This window comes from Gossypium hirsutum, chromosome A13 (assembly GCF_007990345.1).
Source record: "Gossypium hirsutum isolate 1008001.06 chromosome A13, Gossypium_hirsutum_v2.1, whole genome shotgun sequence".
NCBI classification, from domain to species: Eukaryota; Viridiplantae; Streptophyta; class Magnoliopsida; order Malvales; family Malvaceae; genus Gossypium; species Gossypium hirsutum.
In genome coordinates, this window is record NC_053436.1 from 95759378 (window position 1) to 95780019 (window position 20642).

Sequence of the window (20642 nt, forward strand, 5' to 3'; positions counted from 1 at the left end):
GACGCATCACTAAAAATAACTGAAACCCGATTTTGACCCTAATCAAAATGGTGGTTTCAGGACCACGAATTCGAGTCAGAAAAATACTTAAATATTATTATTTTTATTTATTATATGTGAATTTGCATGTGTGAAATTTTCGCACGAAAATTTGATTGTTTGTGTACTTAATTTAATAAAAAAGGCTTAATCGCGTAAATTGAAAACTTGATAGTTAATAGCATAAGGGCCACATTGTTAATGGCTTTGTAAGTTGAAGCATTTAAGTGGCAATTTGACCATATTTAAATGTTGTGGACGGTAGTGGCCTTTTGTATAATGGTTTCATAATTTTATTTTAAAGGTTAAAAATGTAAACTTATTAAAATGTTAATAGATTAATAAAACATAAAATAAAAGAAAGTGTTCATACTTTTATTTTGCATGACCGAAACTTAAAGAAAAATAAGGCTTAGAAAGCTTTGAATATTCGGAAATTTGGAAGCTAAATAAAGGTATGTTTTTGTTTTGATTTTTGATAATTTTTACGTTTTTGAGATCATTGCTTCGAATACTATCCGACCCATGCTCGAATTTCTAATTTTGGTGAATATTTTGAGTTATGCCATTGATGAATATTTGTGTTTTGTGATGTTTGATGATAAATTATGAAAGATATGTTTTGGATTAATATGTTTTGTATTGGAGTTTTTGATGTTTTTGAGTAATTAGGACTAAATTGCAAAAATAATAAATTGACAGACTAAAATGTGAAATAAATGAAATATATTGATTAGTATGGGTATAAGGAATATTCGGCCTAACTATGATGTGGTGAGATGTGTATTTTGTGTTTTGTGCAATTAGGACTAATTTGTAAAAGTATGAAATATTAGGGGTAAAATGGTAATTTTCCCATTTATGTGTAGTTGGATTAAATTGAATAAAATTGTGTTTGAATGAGATTAATTTGAAATTATATAGATCAAGAACAAAAGAAATCGGACTTGGATCGTGGAAAAATAAAAATAGTCGAATAGCCAATTTACAACGTTTGTCGATATCCGAGGTAAGTCTTTAAGCAATTAAACATTGTTTATCTTGAATGTAAGTTAGTTTAATATGATGTTTTGGATTCTATAGATTTATAAAAGAGCTAGCCGAATGTGTTTAAATAAAGAAATATTGTATTGAGTTTAATTCAACTGAGTTGTATCATTTGAAGGTCGTATGATCTATATGAAATATCTGGAGTTTTTCTTATATGAATTGTGTATGAGACAGTTTTATAATAGTGATATTCAGGCTTTGGGCCTAGCAAGCCTTGTGCTGGTGAATTTGATCGGGCTTTATGCCTAGCAGGCTTAATGCCGGTGAATAAAATCAGACTTTGAGTCTAGCAGGCCTTGTGCCGGTGTACGATTCAGGCTTATGCTTATCAGGTTTATGCCGGTGATTTATTTTAAGCCTATGCCTATAAGACTTCATATTGAGGTGGTAATTTAGTAAGTAAACTGAGCTAAATGACCATGTATATTCGGCCACATAGGTATGTACATATGTGATGTTATATTTTATCTTGTATATTCAGCCATATAGATATGTACATATGTGATGTTATATATTTGATTTTATGTATTCGGCTAAATGAGTAATGTTGATATATGATGTTAAATTTTGTTTTGTGAGCCTGTGTAAATGTGTGGAAGTATATTTGAACGTATAATGATATTTGGCTTTGAAAGTTGAATGACAATTTGTAAAATGTTAACCTTATAAGTATTCGACCAAAGTGATAGTTATGTTGAACATGTGTGGTTATGGATTGAATAAGTTGAAATTAAATGAGAGATTGATATAGTAAATTAGTTTAGTTTAAATTTTAAGGAGTTGAATAAATTATTGAGTTGATATTTGCTTACGACTTACTACGCTATAAAAGCTTACTCTGTGTATATGTGTGTTTCTGTTTTATAGATTTTGATTTTGAGTTACGAGCTCGGGGATCGTCAGTCAAGCCTATCACACTATCGACTGACTTCGGTATTTTAATAAGCGAACTTTCGAACCTATGGCATGTATAGACTAGATTATGTTTTGGAATATTGTATTTTGGTTTGTGTTTTAATGGGAGCCATGCGAAAATGGCTTAATTTCTATGCTTGAGTTTCGGTGTTGGTTAAATTGTAAATTTAGTTTATTTCGATTATCATGTTGTGTGCCATGGTTGATTATAAGTTGTGTTATATGCTTGTATTCAGAGGTGGTATGGATGAATTGGTTATGTTATATATGTTTGATCTTGGTCTGAGTTTATATTGAAAGTGTATCCAATTTGTATGATGTTTATGAAGCTTGTCATATGATTCGACCATATGGTATTTAATGGTTGTTAATTGAGCTAAAGTAGATCATGTGTTTGTTAGGTAAAAATTCAAGAGTTATGCATGGTGTGTATTTGATGTATACCTTGGTATTTGTTCATGATATATTAGTTGAGTACTTATTGGTTATTACATATAATTATGTTTGCTTATATTGTGGTTGATATGTACATGTGTATGATTATACAAAAGTGTTAGTTACTTGTGAGTTTACTAATAGGTGGAAAGGAGCTAAGTTGGCCGAATAGATAAGGAAAATAATAATAATTAAAAATGGGTTCGATACTCAATTAATGAAATTGCTGATCTGTTATATGTTCTATATATATATATTTTAATTTTTAGTTTGTTTGGTATATATATACTGAATTATGTTTTAATCATGTTATCAAATGAATGATATGAAGTTTAAGATTTGATATTTGAAAATGATATGAGTATTGATGTGGTTATAATATTGAATTGTAAAATTTAATGCATATTGGTTTTAATTGTGATGATCGGTATCGCCTCATAACCTTAATTTGGCGACGGATACGGGTTAGGGGTGTTACAATAACAAATTCTTTACCTGATTTAGGCTGAACTAGAACTGGTGCTTCAGTTAATAAGGCTTTCAACTGATTAAAACTTTGCTGACATTTATTAGACCATTCAAATTTCACATCGGTGTCATCGATGTAGCTATCATCGAAAACATTTTTACAAATCTCCAGTAATAACCAGCTAATCCTAGAAAATTTTTGACTTCAAATACTTTTCTGGATGGTTTCTAGTTAACAATCGTTGAAATTTTATTCGAATAAACTTTGATGCCTTTAGCCGATACTATGTGTCCCAGAAAACCAACTTCCCGGAGCTAAAATTCACATTTGCTAAATTTAGCAAACATTTTTTTATCTCGCAAGGTTTGCAAAACAATTCTTAGATGCTCGGCATGTTTAGTCTCATTTCGAGAATATATCAAAATATCATCAATAAATGCTATAAAAAATCTATCCAAATACGGTTTGAAAATTCTATTCATCAAATCCATAAATACTGTGGGTGCATTAGTTAAACCAAACGGCATCACAAGAAATTCATAATGTTCGTACCTGATTCTGAATGCTGTTTTTGGCACATCAGAATCTTTCACTCGTAACTGATAATAGCCAGAACGAAGATCAATCTTCGAGAACACTATGGCACCTTTCAACTGATCAAACAAATCATTAATGCGAGGCAATGGATATTTATTCTTGATTGTAACTATGTTGAGCTGATGGTAGTCAATGCATAATCTCATCGATTCGTCCTTTTTCTTAACAAACAGAACCGGTGCACCCTAAGGTGAAAAACTAGGTCGAACAAAATTCCTATCAGTCAAATCTTGTACCTGTGCTTTCAACCCTTTTACCTCAGTAGGAGCTATTCTGTATAGTGCTATAGATGTTGGTGTTGTTCCTGGTACAATTTCTATAGTAAATTCAACTTCTCTAATTGGCGGTAATCCAAGTAATTCCTCTGGAAACACATCAGGATATTCGTAAACCGCTGGCACTGATTCAAGCTTCGACTCAGACACTTTAGAATTCAATATATAAGCAAGGTAAGCATTACAACCTTTTCTCACATATTTCTATGCCGACATAGCTGATATTACAATAGGAAACCCATTTAATTTATCTGATTCAAAGCATCTCACCATTCTAACATTTCAATATGGGTAATAGCATCAAATCAGTTGGAAAACAATAACCTTGAATCATTAATGGACAGTGCTTGCAAATCTTATCAACTAACACGTATTGGCTTAAAGGATTTGATACTTTAACCACGAATTCAGTGGACTCAATAGGTAAATTTTTACTAGACACTAATTTCATACAAACATATGAATGAGTCGATCCAGGATCAATTAAAACAGTTACATCAGTATCAATAAGAGAGAAAGTACCAGTAATAACATCTAGCGCAAAAGCATCTTTGCAAGCACAAATAGCATAAGCCCTGGCTGGTGTTTGTGCCTCAGACCTTACAGTAGAATCTTTCATCACACCACGGTTACCGCTCACATTTCCAGGATTACGAGGTTGTAACACCCCTATACCATGTTCGAGTCAAGGAACTTGATATATGAATATTACATTTGGTCCCAAAGTAATTCTTGGCTAATCACTAATATATTAGAACATAAAAACGAACACTTGAAACATACTTAATATTTTTCCTAAGTACATGCCATTCTATTCAAAATTTTAAAACATACCCTGTTGTTGCTTGAAGATGTGATGAGATGAAAGCTTGTAATCTCAAAATTCAACTCTTCAAAAATTCTTATACCTAATCTGCGCACGGAAACAAACCGTACGCTGTGTATACACCCAGTGGTATTACTATAATTCAAATACTTAAGGTAAAACAATATATATATACATTAAATCTTACCACTATTTTACCTTTAATAAATCTTTCATGCATTTAAACTTTAATTTTTAATTTAATAATATGTATTTTAAATAGTTTTTCTTCATTTTAATTTATATATCTTCTTACTAAATCAATATCTATTTCATGCGTTTCATCAATAACCATTTCATAAATCATTATTTGATAAATTTCATTTCTATATCTCAATTCAATAACTTATTCTCAAGAAAATATTCATTTATATTCATAATCAATCAATAACAATCAATTGTTCAGTATTTTAATATAATCATTCAATAATCATTAGTTATTTAGTAACATTAGTCTTTCAATAATTATTTAAACCAACATTTTTCAATAAAAATAATTATAATTAATTCGTATGATTATATTCAGTTAACTCATACACAATTTCATTATTTCCTATTCATTTTATTTTCACTTCTTATTTCGATATCTCAATTTCAATTCATATTTCAATTCATAATTTCACTTTCTCATACTTTCAATAGTTCAATCGATCAAATTCATTCGTTTTTCTCATATCATTTATTCAACTGATTTCAATATCGATAATTCGATATTTAACAATTTCATAAACCTTAAGTTCATGCTTCAAATCTCATGTCTCAATTCAATTCACAATTCAACTCACAATTTCTTTCTCATGCTTTTAATAGTACGATCAATCAAATTTATTTAATTTTCTCACTTCAGTTATTCACCCTATTAACAAACTTGGACCTTGGCGGATACATAGATCCAACCAACACCATGTAACGCCCCGTACCCGAGACCGTCGCCGGAGTCGAACACGAGGTGTTAACAGACTTAATTCATTATTTAAACAGCTCAAACAATTTATTTTTAAAATTTCTAGTCAAGCTAGCAATCTGCGTCACAGTCGCTTAAAAATTCATATCTCGAGTTCCGAAACTCGAAATCCAATTCAGTAAATTTTCTCTGAAACTAGACTAATATATATTTACTAATTTTTTTCTATAATTTTTGGTCAAGCCAATTAGTACAGTTTATTAGTTAAAATATCCCCTATTTCAGGGTTTGACTGCTCTGACCTCTGTATATTACGAATCAGATATCTCTCTGTACAGAATTTCAATGACTATGAAGTTTGTTTCTATTAAAACTATACTCAATAAGGAATCTTTACATATAAATCATGACTTCTAATTATTTTTTTACAATTTATGATGAATTTTTAAAGTCAGAACAGGGGATCCAAAAATCACTCTGACCCTGTTTCACAAAAATTCAAATATGTCATAAAATATAATTCATATACCTGTTTTGTTCAATCCATATGAAAATAGACTAATTAAGCTTAAATTTCATAACTTACTCATCATTTAATTCCATTTCTACTATTTTTTGTGATTTTTCAAATTTACATCACTGCTGCTGTCAGATTCTGTTTTATGGCAAATTTCACTTTACTAAGGATTTTCATGGACTAAATAGCATTTTAAACATACATAACATCAAATATGACTTAGATTGGCCATTCCAATGGCTAATCATTTACAAACCCTTTTCTTACCAAACCATAGCCATATCATAAGATCAATTACACAAAGTGAGTGTTTTGCCATACATGCCACATTCAAAATACACAAGCCATTTTACCAATTTAAGCCTTCGGATAGTGTGAACGAGTCTTCGACCTATCCCGATTCTCAAGCCGGCTTGTCAAAACTACAATGAAAGAAAAGGAGGGAGTAAGCACAAATTCTTAGTAAGTTCACATGCAAATAGCAAGTAACATAATCACACAATCTCACATAAAACATCATTTGCATAAACAACACCAAGACATTCATGTTTCATTTACATTTAATATCTTTCTTTGATTTCATCATACCAAGTTTTCAACCCGAGGGTTTAAGCACATACCTGTCAAATTTTCTCATTTACCACACTTACCAACATGTCACCTTCGTTTTAGGCCTTCTTCTTATTCACGTAAGATTCACCCGTTGAACACATCGGAATATAATTCGAATACGCAGATCTCATGAACATAAGAGCCATACCCGCAGCTAGACAAACTCAATAGCCTGCGGAACTTATGTAGCCAAGCTACCATGTAACCCGCCCATAAGTGAACTCGGACTCAACTCAACGAGCTCGGATGCCTAGTTACATCTCACGAACTCGGACTCAACTCAACGAGTTCGGAACTCAACCATCCTAGTGACATGTCACTTGTATTCTAATCTATTCCCAAGGTTCAAACGGGCGTTTTCCTCGATCACACATCTTTGCCGTCTTCCACGGAATATCAAAATCGATACTTCGGTGATAGTTCATACTGATCAAGTAATTCACATAATTATATATTATTCAACAATAACCACAAAGCATAATATTTCATGATAATAATCAACATCATATCATATAAACAACATTAAATTGCTTAAAATGACAATTATGTTACTACAGTTACACATGAACTTACCTCGGTATAAAATTATTAGCAATCGAGCCTATTCTTCGTAAACTTTATTTTTCCCTCGATCGCGACTTGAATCTTGTTTCTCTTGATCTATAATGCCAAATTAATCTTATTTAATACATACATTCATCAAAACAGCATTTAATACGAAATTTGGCAAAATTACATTTTTTCCCCTAAACTTTTGCATAATTACACTTTTGCCCCTAGGCTCGGGAATTAAACTTCATCCCTTATTCTTATGTTTTATGACATTCTGATCATTTTTCCCTTCTATGGCAACATCAAATTCACACTCTAACATGTACTTATGACTATTAAGTATTTTTATCGATTAAGCCCTTTTACTCGTTTTCGCTTAAAACCGAGTAGTACAAGTTGTCTAACATAATTTAAAACCTCATATTCTATCATAAAACACCAAAATACACAAATTTCACCTATGGGTATTTTTCCAAATATGAACCCTAGGTTGAATTATTGCTAGCATAAGCTTAATCGAGCTACCGGGACTCCAAAAAACGTAAAGAACATTAAAAACGGGGCTTGGAATCACTTACTATGGAGCTTGAAAGCTTGAAACAAACCCTAACTATGGAGAACCCTTGAAATTTCGGCCTAATGAAGAAGATGGACAAAAATTGGCTTTTAATTTTGTTTTTAATTCATTTTAATAACCAAATGACCAAAATGCCCTTACTACTAAACTTTCCAAAAATTCCATCCATGTCCAATTTTTGTCCATAGACTTAGAAATTGGTAAAATTTCTATTTAAGACCTCCTCATTAATATTCCAAAACAATTTCATACTAAAAACTCCTAGAATGCAAGTTTTGCAAATTATTCGATTTAGTCCCTAATTTCAATTTAAGCGCTTTAGGCATAGGATTTCATCACGAAATTTTCACACAATCATGCAATCATATCATACACATCAAAATAATTATAAAATAATTATTTCTATCTCGGATTTGTGGTCACAAAACCACTATTCCGATTAGGCCCTAATTCGGGATATTACACACCAGTACGACACTCAATGCCTCATCGGCTTTACCGAATTAAACAGTAACAGTGCGGTACTCAGTACCTCATCGGATTAAATCGAAGTAACAGTAACAGTACATCACACAAGGTACCTCATCGACTTAAAGTCGAAGTAACAGTACGACACTTATAGTGCCTCATCGAATCAAGGTCAAAGGATCCCTGAACACTTCCAATCTTATGGCATGCCAACTATATCCGACTCAGCCCGACTAGTTAATAGGGTATTCAAATCATTTTTCCATTTCAAATTCACTTTCATTCAATTCATATTTTCGATTCATTTTCCAATCAAGTTCAAATCACTAATCTCTTTTCAATTAATATACATTTCAAATAATCACATATTTTCTTCATTCAATTCATTTTGATTCAATTCAAATCACTTTTAATTTCCAATTTGTTCACATTTAATTTCAATAGCCATAAACACTTTTAAATCAATTTCATTCAAATCAATATCATTATTTCAATTACTTTCCTAAATTTATCTACCATGCATTTTAATTAAAATATAACAATTAATAATAAATAGATTTGAATTATAGTAATACAAACTCAGATTTACTCGATTATTCCTCGATAACCTTCTTCTTTCCTTTGTGTGCCGATGCCTTGAGTTCCTTGTTAGCTACGAAAATAATAATAATTTACACTACTAATTACAACATTAATTTATAATAATAATTGAATTTCTATCCAATTTATATTTTAGTTCCAATTTAGTCCTAACTAGATTTATCTACTTTTCTAATTTAATTCACACTCTATTTCTATTCAGATTTCTTCCAAACTCAAATTTAACTACTAAATTTTCAGTATATTTCACTAATTTCGAATTTTCCTCAATTTAGTACCTACAACATAAAACTTATAGCTTACTTTACAATTTAATCCCTTTATCAATTCTAATCAATAATTCTATCAAATAAATCCCTAATTCATCTTTTTGTTCAACATAAACTATGTTCAAAAACCTTAAAACTTCCAAAACCTCAATTTAATTTCATCAAAACTTTGTTCTAAAGCTTTTAAAACATCAAAATTAAGAGAAAAGGACTTGATTGACTCACCTTTTAAAGTTTAAAGCTTCAAATCTCCAATTTTTCCTTTCCTTTTCTTTTTCTTCTTTCTTTCTTCCTTTCCCGTTTTGCTCTCCGTAACTTTCTTTCTTTTTCTTTTATGTTTCATCTTTGTTTCTTTTATAATATATATATTAGTTTATATTGATAATTGCTTTTATAAAAATCTATTTAATAACAAATATAATTAATACAATTGTACAATCATATAATTTACATTTGTCTCTATTTAATTTGTTTACCTCATAAAATTCTTATAATTTAATTAATTATCAAATAAACATCTTTTATTTAATAATAATAAATAATAAATATCTATTTAATTACTAATATTTGTATTACAAATGTTTTTATTTTAATTAATACACATGAACTTTATCTCAACCGCACATTTGTCATAAATCTAATTTATTTATCAACTAAAAATCTCATATTGTAATTATTTAATTAATAATTATCTTTTAAAAATAAATATAAACACTAAATATTTATTTACTAATTAATTATTTGTATTACAATTGTATACATATATTTTCCTACATTTGTCTATTTTTATCACCTTACACTTGATATATTCTAATTTATTTTTCTAATATAATAAGATTAAATAATAATAATAATAATAATAATAATAATACAACAAAATTTCTAGACATTTCTTTATATGCCGCGTCAACCTCCAAGTGTGGCTTAATTGCCCATTTGGTCCCTACTATTTTCTTTTAATCTATAATTAAACTTTTACCCTTTACTCAATCTAGTTCTTTTTACTAATTACTCTAAATTAAGCTAAATTCATCTAATTTAAACCTAATTAAACACATCACTAGACTCATAAATATTTCTAATAATTATTTACGAACTCATTTCACTAAAATGGAGGCCCGATATTGCACTTTTGCGATGCCCGTGAATTTTGGGTCATTACAGAGGTGGTCTAACTCTCGTAGCTATGTTGCTCAACTCCGAAGTTTGAATATTATCATTTTCAGATTTCTCCGGGCAATCTCTAAGATAGTTGTCAAAGGAACGACATCTGAAACACACTCCACTCTTCGTTCGACACTCACCAAAATGTGATTTGTTCCAGTGCTTGCACTTGGGTCTAATGTTTCTAGCGTTGCCCATACTCGCTACAGATGTAGCCTGAGATTTAGGACTGGAGCATAAAATATCTTTATCTCTACCGAAGTATCCCGCAGAAGTAGTAGAACGATTGTGATATTTCTTTGATTTTTTCGATACTGACTGATATGACTTTCTTGTCAATCTCTCACTTGAATCTCTAGCTTCAATCTCTAGCTTTATATGCCCGATCAACTAGTACAACAAATTCTTTCAACTAGAGGATCCCAACTAATAGTTTTTTATCTTCATTTAAGCCATCTTCAAATCGCTTACACATTGTAGTTTCAGTTCGAATACATTCTCGAACATATTTGCTCAATCGAAAAAATTCTCGTTCATATTCAGACACTGTCATACAACCCTATTTAAGCTCCAAAAATTCTTTATGTTTTTTTATCGAGAAACCTCTGACTAATGTATTTCTTGTGGAACTCAACTTGAAAGAATTCCCAAGTAATCCACTCTTTTGGCACAACAGAAGTTAATGTATTCCACCACTGGTAAGCTAAATCTTTTAACAGAGATACTGCACACTTAAGAAATTCAACTGGTGAACAAGATAATTCATAAAGAACTCTAATAGTATTTTCTAACCAGAATTCAACTATTCCGGAATCATCCTCAGTTGTAGCTTAGAATTCTTTAGCATCGTACTTACGGATCTTATCAACATGAGGCTTACTAACTTTGATATGTTCTATACCTTGAGAAATAATGGAAGTCGGTTGAGGAACAGGAGGGGGTGGAGGCTGTTCAGCATCCGGGTTTGTCCATACGAACCTAGTGAACCGTTCATTCATCATTTGGAAGAAAGCTTCTTTGGCCTCTCCTTCCCGGCCTTCAGATACGGGCCTTGTACCACTTGAAGCTACTCCTTAAATGGAGGCTTGAGCGTTACTCTCTACCTCATCAGAATTAGCTCGATTGGATGTCATTGCTATATAAAAACTTGTTTTAAAGCGGTCAGGAGATATTACACAATCAAAGGTTATATAATGGCATATATAGCTAGACTAGTGTATGCTACGTTAGTCTGAGAATTGACTAAACCGTAGCTCTGATTTCAATAAATGTAACACCCCAACCAGTATCCATTGTTGGAACAAGGTTAAGGAGCATTATCGGAGTTTACAAAACAAATAGACAGAAATTTCAACACTTCACATCATATAATATTCATATCATAAACTAATCGAAATCAAACATATTGTCCCTTATATGAGCCTCGAGGCCCAAAATACACATTAGAAACAAGTCGGGACTAAATCGGATGCTCAAAGAATTTTCCGAAAAACACTAAAATTTTTCACACTGCAGAGGTTATACAGCCATGTGGGCATTCGAAATAGGGGCACACGGTCATGTCTCAACCCATGTCCATGCCAATGTAACTCTCTAACTTGTGTCACACGGCCAAGCCACCCGCCCATGTGCTAGGCTATGTGAGCATACTGACTTGCGCAATTAAAAAGATATAGGGGACGCACGGCAGTGTCACCTTTCCGTGTGTCACACATGGCTAAGGCACACGCTCGTGTCTCTACCAGTGTGGACGAAAACATGACATTTTTCGAGCCTCATTTCTCACCCAATTTGGTACCAACCTAAACATAACAATTTGGACATCAACAAGAAGGCATTAAAAACAAGCCAAAATCAAGTCTTAAACATAAAATATCACCACATACAACCAATATGCCCTTAGACACCTCAATTGACAATTTAAAGACATGTCAACAAGTATCTCAATTTACCTAAATGACCAAATTCATGTATGCATTTTCAAACCACGTTTTACTTTCTTTCATTCTACCATATCAAACACATAACAAATATATTAAGGCCATATATATAAACATATCAAAATATATCAAACACAAGCCATTCAAATGGCTTGTCTCAACAAAACATTTATATACCAACATTGACCAAAATATCCTATACATGCCATTATAACTGGAATTAATTTACTGAAAGTACCAAAAGAGCTGATGGATATTGTGAAATAGCTTTGACCATCTTCCAACTTGAATGAGCTTTTGAATTACTAGAAAACATGGAAAATAACACAGAGTAAGTATTTAAGCTTAGTAAGTTTGTATAATATAGAATTTAACTTACTATATTTCGATAAAATAGATAAGTAAACATAGCATATCTCAATCAACTTGGCCAAAAGACTAAATACATGATCACCAACATATTAGTTATGAAAATCACATATAAAACCCAACACACATAGTTGAATTCATCAAATAATCATATTTCATGTATATACTGCTAATAATTCATATCAAACTCATATGATTTCATAACAGAACTGTGCCCGTTCAACCATTTAGAATATCATTGGATACATGGGTAGTACACACGAAGTGTACTAAATTGTAATCCGTCAATTCATGTACATGTATGCGCAAACGAGCTGTAAACGGGATATTTCTTTAAACTAAATAATGGGAAGCTCTTGCCAGCTAAATAATGGGAGCCCATGCGAGCTAATTATCGAGAAGCTCATGCGAGCTGAGTATCGGGAAGCTCATGCGAGTTGTGGCGTGTCTACAACACATGCAGGACCCCAACCAATTCGATAACCCTATTGACATGTCTTTTATATCCTACGAATTTCATAAGGTTCACACAGGACTCTATAATTATCGAATATACAACTGGTATTTATTCATGGAAATTGTAAAATTCACAAAAAATAATTCAATTTAATACATTAGTGTACAATTTAATTACACGAACTTACCTCAATGAGTTTACGTAGATACGAAGGTGACTAATCCGATATTTTTCCTTTGTCTTGATCTAACTCCGTACTAGGTCTAACCGGATCTATACGAATGAATTTAACTCAATTCAATATAATTCATATTCAATTTAGTCCAACACATATTTTTGGCAAAAGTACTATTTTGCCCCTAAATTTTTAATTCATTGTAATTTAGTCTCTAGGCTCGAAAAATAAAATTCATACAATTTAATCCTTACTCAAGCCTAGTCAATTTTTATACATATTAATAGCAGCCCACATAATTCAAAATTTCACAATTTTTACCATAAATTTATCATCTTTTCAATTTAATCCCTAATAGATAATTTCATCAAAATTTTCTTTGTAAAAATTGTTTATCTAGCATCAACCTTTCATTTTCTGTTATAAAACTTCAAAATTCAAGCATGCTCATCAATGGAAAAACCCTAATACTTTAACTATTTTGCAAATTAATCCCCGAGGTAGCTAGATTAAGCTACTACGATCTCGGAAACATAGAAATCATTAAAAACGGGACAATGATACATACCTAATTGAGCAAAATAAGCTTGCTAATATCTCAAGCTTCCATGGCTAGGTTTTTTTCTCTTTTCCTTTTTTTATTTGGTGGTAGATGATGATAATAGATATTTATATTTTATTTAATATCACTTGAATTGATAATTTCCAAAATCAACCTTAATGTTTCATGAAATTTCTGATGATGACTATTCATGCTTAACCACTAAGCATTTTAATGGTCTATTTACTATATAAGGACCTCCAATTTAAAATTCTATAGCTATTTAATACATTTAGCTATTAGAACTAAACTTTTGCACTTAATGCAATTTAGTCCTTTTCATCAAATTAGGTATGTAAACGGTAAAATTTCTTAACGAACTTTTTATACGGTGTTGCTATCATACTGTAGACCATATAATAATAAAAATAAATTTTTTTGACTTCAAATTTTGGTCCCAAAACCATTGTTTTGGATTTACTAAAAAAGAGCTGTTACAAGAGTTCAGTCTCCCAAACATTCCACTTAGTTGATAAGATGGCGGAGAGGCACTTGAAATCCTTTCAAGTCCAGTCAATGTGTGAAAATATCCAAAGCCGTCCAGTGGAACCATGCGCAACTAAGATGGATCTTTACTACGTAATGCAACAACACTGCTGAGTCTTAAGTAAAGCATTTATTTCTACAAGACAACATAAGATAGTAAGCTTAAATACTATACACTTTTATAAAAGCTCATATTTCAAGTATATGCAATTCTCCCATGTGTATGGCCCAACCTAGCTCTTACAAAAGCTTGAATTGATGTTGTAATAACTTCATTAACAATGGACTAATTCTAACAATGAGTAAAATGGTAACAAAACACTCTACTAAAACTAACAGATCACTTGTTACGTTTTCCCTTATGAGCTCTCAACGTTCATATGGTCAAGATCTTTCTTAGGAACAACCTCTAAATCATTAAAATAAATAGAAAGTGAAAATTTAAATGATGGTTACTCAACTGACTATAAATACGACAAAGGCAAGTGCACCTGTCGAACAATAGTATAGCTATGGTGAGTAGGGAATATCGTAACCACGAGGACTAAAAGTACTAGTAATTACAATCTTATTATTATTTAGCCGATAAATTGGAGTGATTGTGTTTTAATCTAAAATTAATAAACGAATTTAACTAAGAACGCAACAGAGAATAAATCAAAGAAATAATCGAATAATAACCAATGAGATAGACAACATCCAGGAAAGAATCCACCTAGACTTTACATTTTATTATGAATCTGAATTAAACGATTTATTCACTTGTGTCTTGATTCATAGAAATCCCTACATTATGTTAATATCTCTTTCAAGAGCAAGAACAACTGACTTTAGGTTGAGTAATTGAAATCTCTTTCTAATTAAAACCCCTATTGTAGCATTAACTTGATCTATGGATTCTTCTATTAGATTTGACTCTAATCTGATAGATTTATGTCATCCTATTTCTATGATTTTATGCAACTCCACTCAATTATGCTAGATCTACTTTTAAACAGGGACTTTTGCTCTACTGAAATGAGCACATTAAACATGAACTAATATCCTGAAAATATTAAAGCAAGAAATAAACATATATAATTGAGAACAAGAATCAAGTATTTATTGCATAAAAACATAAATTAAATAAAAGGATTCATCATAGGTTTCATCCTCCATAGGTATCTAGGGAATTAATTCATAATCCTGAATGAAAACATCTCAAAGTCAAAATAACCAAAAGGCATAAAGAAACTTAATAAAACTTTGAAAGAAATTAAAAGGAGATCTTCAATCTTGATGGAGATCTGCTTCCGAGTTTATTCTGATGGTTTTCTTCGATTGTTTTCTTCGATCTTCTCTGCTTGCTCCCTTATGTCTTCTTTTAATTCGTATTTATAGACTTTAGAATGCTCGGAAAGCCTAAAAATTAGGTTTTTCTGCATATTTGGGAAGCAAGGTGTGAAATTGACATAGGCTGGTACATGGGCGTGTGTCTAGCCCGTGTGGAAATACTCAGGCTATGTGGCTCTTTAAAACAACTCTATTTGTCCTTTTTTGGCTTGTTTTTCGCTCCTTTCACTCTTAAGTGTTCACCTAAGTATAGAAACATGAATTTAAAGTAGTAGGAGCATCAAATTCACTAATTTGCGTAATTAATCATCCAAAAACACATTAAGAATGTGATTAAAATATGTTACTTTTATAGCTTATCATTAAAACTAAAAAAGAAGCTAGTATGATGTGTCATAGTAAGAGACACTAATCTAAACAACATAAAACTCACTATCAAGACCCAGTTGGTTGACAGCTGAAACACACTTCCTATGCACCTTTACAAACCAAACAGTTCGAGGTTTTTCCTGGATTGAGGAATCCTCATTTTCATGTCTGTTATCTTGATTCGATGAATTAATGTGATCTTTGAAGTCAGATTTTTTTTCTCATAACGTGCTGCCATATGTTTTTAGCTCCTCGATGCGGCATAGCTTCAATAAGTAGTCACAAGTGCCATGAGTAATCCCTCTCTTTACAAGCTTTGTATTGCCATAAGCTGACAACACTGGAATTTCATCAAGAATAAGAAAATATGGTAAATGTAACACCCCTAACCTGAATCCGAACGCCGGATTAAGGCTAAGAGGTATTACCGTACTAAACATTTAATTATCTCATTCACAGTGTCAATAAACATAAACAGAGATCGAGCTGAAATACATACTGATATTTAAGTTATACGCCATTTTCGTATGGCCAAAATATTTACAATTTCAAAACATAGTTATCATCAGCCTAACCTATACATGCCATATCGAGTCCAAAATATAACTATACCAAAAAGATCGATAGTGTGATGAACTGCTGACGATCCCCGAGTCGGTGGCCAAAATCAACAATCTATAAAACAGAGAAATAAAGAACAGAGTAAGCTTTCAAAGCTTAGTAAGTTTTAAGCATCACAAACAATTAAATACTTATCGAAAATCGAAACATTCATTCACACTTAAGTATCATTCTTTAGTACTAATAATTCACAAAAATCATTGACTGAATGTACATGAGTACATAAAAAAATTTTAACATATAATTCATATACAAATATACCATGACCGATTAAATCATTCTCATATTCAAAAATATAACCATCAATCATATTTATATATATATTATTCTTTGATGCTAATGATTCACTTCGAAATCAATTCACCGATGAGTAAGTAATACGTACCTGAACATTTTAAATGTATAGTACTTACTCGACGATGGTTTACTGCAAACATTCAATATCGTAATCTTACTTAACTTACTGGCATTAAGCCTTTAGGTCTTAGGACTTGAAACCAATTACCAGCACAAGCCTGCGGGAATTTAAACCCGGTATAATACCAGCTTGAAGCCTGCGGGACTTTAGCCCGGACATATTTCCAGCACGTAGCCTGCGGACCTTAAGTTCGGATATAATTCCAGCACATAGCCTGCGAACCCTAAGTCCGGATATAATTCCAGCACATAGCCTACGGACCCTAAGTCCGGATATACATCACTGAATGTCATGCATACTTATTCGCAAGAAAATTCTATTCACATAACATCTCACAATCATAGTTCATTTATTCCATTCGAATAATAGCATAACATGGGCACCATTCATATAACTTTTGGCTCAATAACATACATAAGAATATATGTCCATTTACTTTCCAAGCTTAACTTCTAATCTCTATTCGGCTTTAAGCCTTAAACATAAATTATTTGTCACTCAACTATATTCAAATAGAATTAATAGATCGCAGTACAGTTATCGTACACATATCAAGACATTATCAATTACGTACTAAATGTGACTATTCAAAACTTACCTCGGATATACTTGAACAGTTGCGGAAAGGCTACTCAATTACTTTCTCTTTTCCCCTATCCAACTTCGACCCTCTTTGCTCTTGAGCTTAAATTCAAAAATTTTAAACTAGTCATTATTCGACTATTCAAGCATTTCTTCAGAAATATAATATATATATTCGACTTTCACACACATAGATCATAGTAAGTTTATAAGAAAACATTAAGCAACTCATTAACAAATTTTTATCAATGATTACCACATAATCACAAATTCACAATAAGCTGTCTTCCTGAGCAACAGTCACCAAATTATTTATAACTGGAGCTACAAAACTCAAAATCAATTGCCGCAAAATTTCCCTGAAAATAGACTCATATATCTTTTATCCATAAAATTTTCAGAATTTTTAGTTTGGCCAATCAATACCAGATTTTTCTTAAAGTTTCCCCCTGTTTCACTGTTTGACTAATCTGACCACCCTTTATTACAAATCAAATTTCTAATTGTACAGAAGTCAAAATATGTTCTCGTTGATTTCATTTGGAACTAGACTCATTAAGCTTTAATTAAATAGTTTATTCATCTTCTACCTCCACTCTCACAATTTATGGTGATTTTCCAAAATCACTTTACAGCTGCTGTCCCGTTCAGATTTATTACAATATACTAAATCACAACTCTTTGCATTCATATTATTAACCAAATATAGTTATGCAACCAAAACACAAATCAAATATACCTTGTAATATGCATATCAAAATAACTCCAACCATGATCGGATATAACTGAATTTAAACATGAAAATTAAGCCATTTTTGAACTCCTATACTAAATCAATACATACAAAAAGCTAATTTTTACATATCCGTCAACTCGAACCTAAAACCATAACCGAATACTCAAGTACATATTATCTATTCTATTATTACAATTTATGCACATGTGGCTAAAACAAATTGAACCATTTTGAACACAAATATCAACTAAAAATACAACCATTTCCATATGTATATTTTACTCATGCAAAGACCATAACCGAATCAACCATAGATACCACCCAAATCATCAATTATTTTTTTAACACACCTAACTACTCAAAATCAACCTTTCATACACTCATATCTAATATCATAGATAATGCCAAATGTTCAAATTCAACTAAATTTAAAGATTTAACCTTCATCATTTTAATTAATCAGTACCTATTCTTCAAAACTTCAAATACAAGGTAATTAACACATATACTCATTTTATTTTATTCCCACCATGACCGAAAGCTCAAATTCTCCCAAAACTCAAAATTTTAACATGGGTTGAAATAAGAACTTGATAACTAACTTAAAAACAACTAAAATTTTAAGAACTAATAAAAATTCTTACCTTGATTTAAGCCTATGGTAATCGAACGAAGTTTTCTCCCCTTTCCTCTCTTACATTTCGGCCAAGAAGAACAAAGGTGAAGCTTTGTTTTCATCACCCATTTTCTTTTTATTAATTCATTACTAAATTAAAATTATAAAGCCATTATAATTAAATAATACATATATTCTATATAACATATCATCATGGCCGGCCACTACCTAAATAAAATGAATATTTGACATGCAAGTCCATCCTCTTTGTCACATGCATTAATAGGCCACTTAAGATTAACCTATCACATTTCAAAATTTTCTCACATAAGTCCTATTTAATAATTTCACATACAATTGACCAAATTAAAACATGAAACTTTCACACGTGCATGTACACATACAATAAGCATAGATTATAACGGTTAATTATTTTTATGACTCGGTTTTATGGTCCCGAAACCACTTTTCGACTAGGGCCAAATTAGGGCTGTCACAGTAAATCATTCTCAAACACTTCTAATCTACTAATCAAATTTAGATCCAGAATAATTATGGGTTTATAAAACCATCAAACTTCACCTAAATTTTTTTTCATTCATTCCAAAAATAATTCAAAAGAAAAAAGAGGGGAAAGAGAAAAATCAAATGGGAATAATTCAGTGCCATAAAATGGAAGAAAAAGGGTTAATACTTACTGATTATAGGTAGGTCCATTTCAAGCCCCACGTTCAAGAAGCTTAAAGGCATTCATGTCTGGCATGTTAACATTAGTAATAACCAAGCCATATTTGTTCCTGTTTTCCCTCAACATTTTAAGGGCCGTAGTTTCCTGATTGGTTGTGGAAACTGCAAAAAAAAAATACATGATATGTCAAAAAGAAGCCCACTATCTTAGCATCGTACAAGTCAAACCTAGCATTCTACAATTACAAAGACCCTAATCTAAATGCCCACTTCAAAGCACAAGACATGGATATTCCAGACAGAAGAAATTATTTAACATTTTGAGAACAATAAATAAAGCTTTGAATTAAAGATTGAGAATAAATAGAACAATAAACACGTAACTTGTGAGTAGAATCTAGAAGTAAATTTCATCTCTTGAGAAAAGAATAAAGAAAATTTTTCAAGACTATGCATTATGCATGTATCAATTTAAAGAACTAAAATGCAAGGTTGTCACCTTTTTCTTTTTGCTTCTTCTTCTTTTCTCTGGTAACAAAGCTTCCATAATTTTTGGCAATACAATCTAACTTTATCTTTGCATATTGTATCCGTTGCACCAAATTGATCATATAGTTAATCAAACCTAATAATCATTACAACTAAAACAGTATATAAATTAGGCTCGTAAAAAGCAATTGATTGCAATCAAAAGTGATGCCTAGAATAAAGCAAGTTTGGTTCAAGTAGCTATCCGCAGAATAAAGCAAGTTAGGTTCAAGCTGGAAATGGTGCTATTGATGAGTAGAAAAAGTATTTCATGGTTGTAGAAGGAACAATAGCCCTAATTTATATAGGAAAAAATAAAATGGCTCTTAAAATTTCAACAAAATAGGCTCTCAGTAAATAATAGAATAACTCGAACAATATTAGTACAAAACAGATTTCAATTAGTGAGTATACAGT

The 20642-nt window shown here is 31.3% G+C and overlaps 1 long non-coding RNA gene across 2 annotated transcripts; it reads right to left on the reverse strand.

Annotated features, from left to right (window-relative positions):
• Positions 1–17701: 17701 nt before the first annotated feature.
• LOC121212497 (uncharacterized) lies at positions 17702–20332 on the reverse strand. Of its 2 annotated transcripts, none has more exons than XR_005907752.1 (3): positions 20197–20332; positions 19709–19859; positions 17702–17760 (listed from the first exon to the last, which is right to left on the reverse strand). It is a non-coding gene; the product is annotated as an uncharacterized lncRNA (long non-coding RNA). The 2 variants fall into 2 exon arrangements; XR_005907753.1 differs by lacking the exon at positions 20197–20332 and adding an exon at positions 20082–20124.
• Between the last annotated feature and the right edge of the window lie 310 nt (positions 20333–20642).